This window comes from Haplochromis burtoni, unplaced genomic scaffold (genome assembly GCF_018398535.1).
Source record: "Haplochromis burtoni strain Fernald_Lab_line unplaced genomic scaffold, NCSU_Asbu1 Contig_229, whole genome shotgun sequence".
Lineage (NCBI taxonomy): Eukaryota > Metazoa > Chordata > Actinopteri > Cichliformes > Cichlidae > Haplochromis > Haplochromis burtoni.
The window spans coordinates 771261-777893 of NW_024582590.1; the positions used below are offsets into that span (position 1 = coordinate 771261).

The following is a 6633-nucleotide window of genomic DNA, read 5'->3' on the forward strand; positions in this document are numbered from 1 at the left end:
CACACACACACACACACACACACACACACACACACACACACACACACACAGAGCCCCTGGGCCAATGCTTGTCATGCAGCTCTGAAGATGAGGTTATATAATGCAGCGTTTAGTGAGTAAGACCGAGGGTGAAACACTCGAGATGCACAAACACACTCATGTGTACCTAAACACCCACATCGCCAAAGACAAAGCAAACATTTGGCCTGCAGACGCTGCTTAACTTGTGCCATTTACTTACATTGTTTCCTCCGAGCAGGACACTGGCTGGACCTGCCGTCCCCGGTGACACGGCTTCCTCGCCTAATAAAACTAAACACCGGGGGGCGCTCTTTGATGTGTCCGCAGTCTGGCTGTCACTCTAACAGCCATGGTTTGGTGTGCAAGTCTGAGTTTAGGTCAGGGTTCAGCATCATTTTTGACAGAGTTAAAATCCCATCGAGTAACTTAACTGGATAAGTGGTAAAGAAAATGGATGGATGGGTCGTCATTTACCTTTGCAAACAAATCTCAGTAATATTGTTTCTGGGTGGGAAGAATTTTATCCAAGAATCTGTGACCAACCGTTATATTTTCACTCGAGATTGTAAACTGAGTTTTGTTCATTTGATTTAATTTTCATCATGCTTGATTAGGTTTAAGAGTGGTTTCTAGGTGATGGAGTCTGTAATAAGACCCGCACACCTAAGGAGTAAGAGCAGGAAAGAAATAAATCAAAGATATGTTGATGACAAATGTACTTGCGTTACAGCAAAACAAATCAAATCCAAGTCTCCATTCAAGTCGTACTTTTATTTACTCAAACCCTCTGAAGGTTAAACGTGGAAAATACTGGAAAAAGTGAGCATCTTATGTGAAGTTTAAACCTTGTTTTGTTCCTTCCTGTGATTAATCTGACACACTGGACTTCTGGTTATAACTCAGTGTAAGACTTGACCTTTCATTGTCATTGTGTTACCTTTATTCGAGTTACGGCTTACAAAGATCTCTTAGACCTAAAGGCCAATTATAGGCTTGACAGTAAGCCATTGTGTTTCATACTATTTCAAAGCCTTGTGCCAACAAAAGGCTTATCAGTGGTTGGTTTTGTCGTTTTAAAAAAAAGGTGTTGCGTTTCCTTTCCCATTGATTTCCATATGAGCCCTTCAGATATATTTTGCAAGGCTTGGCATGGGGCCACATCCTTGGTTGGCAAAGACTTCCTGTGGACAGGGCGCTCTTATGAATCACTACGCATTTCCTGTTAAGGTGAAGTCACAAGATCTTTGACACTCTATCCTTTATTTCTGCAGTGGAAGTGTAGATGTAGAGGTTTCCACAGACACGTCACTGGATCAAAGGTGATCTCTGCTTGGCTTTTTGAGCCTTCAACAGTCTGCACTGATGTTGGGTCAGGCGATTGTGGAGAATGGTCACTCCTTGGGTTTTCTTTGGTTCTCAAGCAGTAGTAGATGGAGCAGATGAAGAACGGCCTGCTGGTTGAACTGGTGCCAGTGTTCAACTACAGACTTCAGCTATTTCTGCCTCCATGTCTTGTTACAGCTTTGAATAGAGAGAGTGGTGTAATTCTCTCTCGTGCTGGTCTTCCTCCACATAGCACCAAACTCCAACTTGGATCGCTTATTGGACTTTTTCCATTACCCACAGTGAAATCATTTCTTAGCTAAACCTCGAGAGTTTGGCTTCATTTTGGATCTTTAGCAGTGGTTTAGAAAGGCTGCTCATCAGAACCTTTGCTAAGTGGAGTCTTTTGTTCTTCACTTAACAAATTCTCCATCTTTAAACATGTTGCCAGTGAACCAAACTCGATGTATTCATCTTCTGACAGTGAGCTCACTTTTCGCTGCCCTGATTATTTCAGTATTTCAAATATTTCAGGAGGTTGTGCACGACCCCTTTAGAATCTGTCAACATGGGGTGGCTGATAGCTTTGTAATTAGAGCCCACACCATATGGGCATTAACACCCAGAGCAGCAAGTCTCCGGCTTACATCCCAACAGGTCAGAACATTAGGTGCATTTTTATGCCCATGCAGTTTCTGTCTTTCTTTCTACACTATCCTCGTCACTACAGGCATAAAAAACTTTCTTTTTCTGAAACAGAAACCTTCAGTTGAACCGTGACTTGTCTCGGAGAAAGCAACTTAAACCACAATAAATAGATTTACAGGACATCCAGGCCTTCATGTTTTTGGCTGTAATTTAATCATCTGATCATGTTTAAGTGGTAAACATCTTGCATGGGTTACTGAGCATATGTCCTACAGCTAAACAGTCGTGCCTGTGATGCTCAGAGTGTGAAATGTTGCTTGTCACATCTCTCCCCTGCAGCACTTCTTTTAGATGCCCGAAAAAACAGCAAAGCCCCTCAGTCAGCAGTCGTGATTCCCTGTTGAGGATGGATGGCAGCGGTACAATCACCTGCTGGCCAGTGACGCCATTTGGCCTGATTAATGTGCCCCGTCCTGCCACAACAAATGCACACACACACACACACACAGTCAGGGACTCTATAAATCACACTCCTCTCTGACTGCAAAGGATGCAGGATTTTTGCTTCCCTGAACCAGAAAGGGAGCTCCCAGCCCCCCCTCCTTCTCCCTGAAAATACACAAACACACAGTGACATGCAATCCCTGAACCCAAGTGCACACAAACACACACACAGCCCCTCCAGGTAGCATGCACAGAGGAGGGTGGTTCAATCGTGATGAAAGATACCATGAAGCTCGGGGGCTCCACACCAGCATCACAAGACCTTCTCCCATCTCATTTTCAGTGTGTGCTACACGACTCACACAGGGAAGCCAGAGCCGTTATGCAACCTTCCCCCCGAACCACTCCACCCCCAGGAAATATTATTCAACACACTTGTCTGCAAAAAAAAAAAAAAAAAAAAATCTGCTGAGCAAAAACGAACAAGGCACCCCCGACACAGTTCATCCATCTCTGTCGCCCCGGCTTTCTGAGCCTAAAACACCAAACGCAATCCAATACCTCAGCTTTCTCCACTATGTCAAGCACGGCACTACAGAGCATCAGCTCAGCGCATAAGCAAGGTGACTTTAAGGTCTCCGGCTCAGGCCACTCATCCATTGCTGTTCTCAGAGGCATTCCTGAACAATGCTCGTCTTTAATTCAGGTGAGAACCAATACCCGACTTGGGACTTCCCTGACCCACAATCCTTTGCAATTTGAGAGGGTACATATTCAGTGTCCCCATTAATGTGCCTACTGGGATGTCTCAGTTACCAAAACAAAAGCAGTGAATGCATTTTCTGGATCTTCCTTTAGAACACACACAAAGTCTGAAAAGACTTGGGAAGGAGGCTACTTCTCCTTCCTCCTTTTCTTTACATGATGACATCCACCCTGTTACGGTAACACCCTTCCTTGTATCTCAGGTATTGTGAAATAATTTAATTTTACAACTTTCACAATGTTCCAAAGCAGTGAAAACCGTGTTTTGTACTGTAACTGTATTCCAAGCAGTCTGCAGTGGAAACTGGAATATCCACAACCTGCACTGGGTCTACTGGCAGCAGCCTGCTAGTGACCAAAGCAATCACAAGAAGGATTGTGGTGCAGCACTGTACACCTCTTTGTGACTGATTTCAGCATGCAACAGCCAGCAAAAACCTGCAACCGGTCAGAGATCAAGATGATAAAAAAGATGGATGTAGCTTTGTGGAGGGAAAACTATAGCTCATCAGATGCCACCAGATGGCGATGGTTGTGATTGGAAAAGGGCCTTAATGTCTGTTTACAGAGGTCAAGGCCTTTCCTGACCTCTGTAAACACTTTGCTGCAGAGTGGACTGTCACTCATGTTGGGTCATATGAGTGCCTGTATAACACCCTGGTATTTGGCTGCAGTATAGATCACATGCTACTCATTACAGTTAAATAGTTACCATGCTGTATATGGAATGTATCCAAACCTGTCAAACAGGTCAGCCAGCATGATGACAGAGCAGACAGCTATTACAAGTATTTAAAACTATGTTATTAACATCTCCAGAGCTAAGAGAGTACACGGGAAAGCTCACAGTTTTAGAGACCAGAAAGACTAAAGTCTCTTCCCGATGCCCATCTTATGAGGAAGTAATAAAGTTGTTTCTAACAGAGGTGTTTTAGCTGTTGGCTGGGCAATGAACCTTCATAAAATCAGATAATGCTATTGTGGATGGTGAACTTCCTAGTGCAGATCCATGCTGTGATAGCATTTTACGCATTGCACCTTTAAGAGGCAGCAGGGAGTGGGTGCTGTGGGAGCAGTGGGGTCAGAAACTCGAATCTTCAGAGGTGCAAATAAGATTAGACGATCTCAGAAAGAGCTGTTTGTCTAATTACAGGGTGTTAAAACAAGGGGGAAGTGAAGCTGTGTGGGACAGTTTGGAATAACTGACAACACTAATAAATGCATCTTTATAAAATCCTGCTACCCAGCCAATATATCAGAGTTTAACATCAGTATAAAACTGAGTTTTATGGTGCAATATAAACATGATCTAACAGCAGAACTACAGCGGCAGAGAGCGACGGCTGAAGCTCACAGGCTTCTGTCACGTGATCAGTGGATGTATGACAAGCAGAAGTGTGTGACGGCAGATTGGTGAAGGTGTAGAATCTCAGCTGAGGGGCCTGCACTCCAGACAGGATCTCCTCACCACACATTAACTCTAAATAATGTTCTCAAACCTCATCCACAACATCCACCATGGATTTTTTTATAGTGGTAAGAAAAATCCAATGCAGAGGTCACAGAGAACAGGACTGTGTACAACACTAATACCAGCACGTCAGATCTCTTCCTTCATTTTCCAAACATGACTCCCTTGTGTAACGTTCCCGTTTCCTCGTAATGAATTGTAAATTAGAAAGAACATCAGTCGCAATCTCTGAGAAATAGCATAAACCCTTTCCTCGTGCTTCACGACAGAAGGCAGAGGCTGGAGGGCAGCATGGCGATGCAAGCTTCATTTACAAAGGCAGCTAAACACTTCTGCCCCACGGATGAGGAGAACTGAGCAGTGAATGCTGTAAAAACTGACAGGAAGTTCATCTCCGTGCAGACTTCCAGATACCACCAAGCACAGTCCCCATCTTTGTCACACACACTGTGGTGGTTCCACACGGAAGATGGAAATAGGCACATGTGAGAAGTCTCAGTGTGAAGGAGACCGTTTTTGCTGACTGCATGATAAAACTAACATCATGTTGTATTGAACATGGGCTCCCCCCCCCCCTCGTGGACTTCAGAAGACACCCCCTAGTGGTTATTAAAAAGAATGCAGGTGTGAACACAGTCATCGCGGTGTGGAGCAAAACAACCGCACAGAGAGCCTCGGAGAAGGTGATCTCGGTGTGGCTCCAAACGAACTGCAGAGGAGTTTGTTTCCAATCCAACTAGTATGTATGCTGATAATATGCTTTTTTTTCCTTTTGTGTTTGTTATTTATTAAATTTTTCTTCCACAACACATTCATAATAAATTTAAAAAAATGCAGGTAAGTATATTTTGCATGTGTGGTCATCATTTTTTCTATAAAATCGCAAAGGACATCTTTCACAGTTTACTGCACACGCTCGTCTTTTCAGCCCACATTTACTTGACACTATTACATGTCAATAACTTCTGTCTGATCTCTTTGCTTATATAAAAGGAGTTCTTCCTCCCTGCTCTTGCCAAGTGAATGCTCATAAGGGAACTGCCATATTGTTTGGGGCTCTTCATCTAATCTTGAAGGGTCTTTGTAATATAGATTTTCTTCTTGGCAAAGAAAAACAAAGTATCTGAACTGAAAAAGCAAAAATCAGTAAAATGATATTAAAAGCTGGTAAACCTGACAGTAAAGTAAAGGTGAGCTACTCTCCCATATTCATTATTACAGTAAAAAATGACAAATTCCTATATTTGGATGACACATCTGACGAATATAAATGTGTCTCTACATCCTTAAAAACGATGCTCCCTGTTTTGGTTTAAATCCACCGCCTTCACTCAAAGCGTAACAGCTCTCAGCGAGGTTTGGCTTACGAATACTCTCCAATCACAATCTGTCACGAGTTCATTAACATATGAAAAGTTCTAAAGGCACGAAGGAAGCAGGAGCTCGCACCGCCAGCTCCTCATCATCGGTGACCCGGGCGGACTGACAGCTCCGAGGAAGCGGCGCTGAACAAACAGACACGTTTCCTGGAAGGCTGGGAGCTCCGTGGAAGACTAGAAGCTGACCGTCAAGCCATTTTAAGGCAAACAGGGAAACCCCACGTCAGTCACAGAGAGGTTCGTCTGCAAGTGCAGCCGAACACATCCAAACGAGAGCGGCTGCGGCGTCCAGCAGCCCGATACGCTTTGACCCCAGAGCCATTCAAGCGACCACAAACCCCGCTGCACAATAACGTTTAAGACCCGTAAATTACGCAGTCCGGAACATGTAAAGTGACATCTGATGAGCTGACAACGTAAATAAAAGCTGTACGTACATGAAACATCCGGTGCTGGACGGAGAAGAAGCAACTCACTGCTGCTCGTACGCGTCGCTCATCTCTTGCTCCTGCGTCTTCTTCTTTTTGTGTAGTTGCGTTTTCGAAAAGACCTTTAGTTGCATTACCGCCACCCTCTGGATCA

General features: G+C 44.1%; 1 protein-coding gene across 2 annotated transcripts in view; it reads right to left on the reverse strand.

Moving 5' to 3' along the window:
* The window catches only part of kiaa0513 (KIAA0513 ortholog), a 26076-nt gene extending 19443 nt beyond the window's left edge, over positions 1 to 6633 (reverse strand). Inside the window, exon 1 of one of the 2 annotated variants that reach the window (XM_005937465.2) lies at positions 6489 to 6633. The gene's annotated coding sequence lies outside the window, so the exon portion shown is untranslated. The remainder of the gene's footprint in view (positions 1 to 6488) is intronic. The other variant, XM_005937466.2, reaches the window with a different exon arrangement.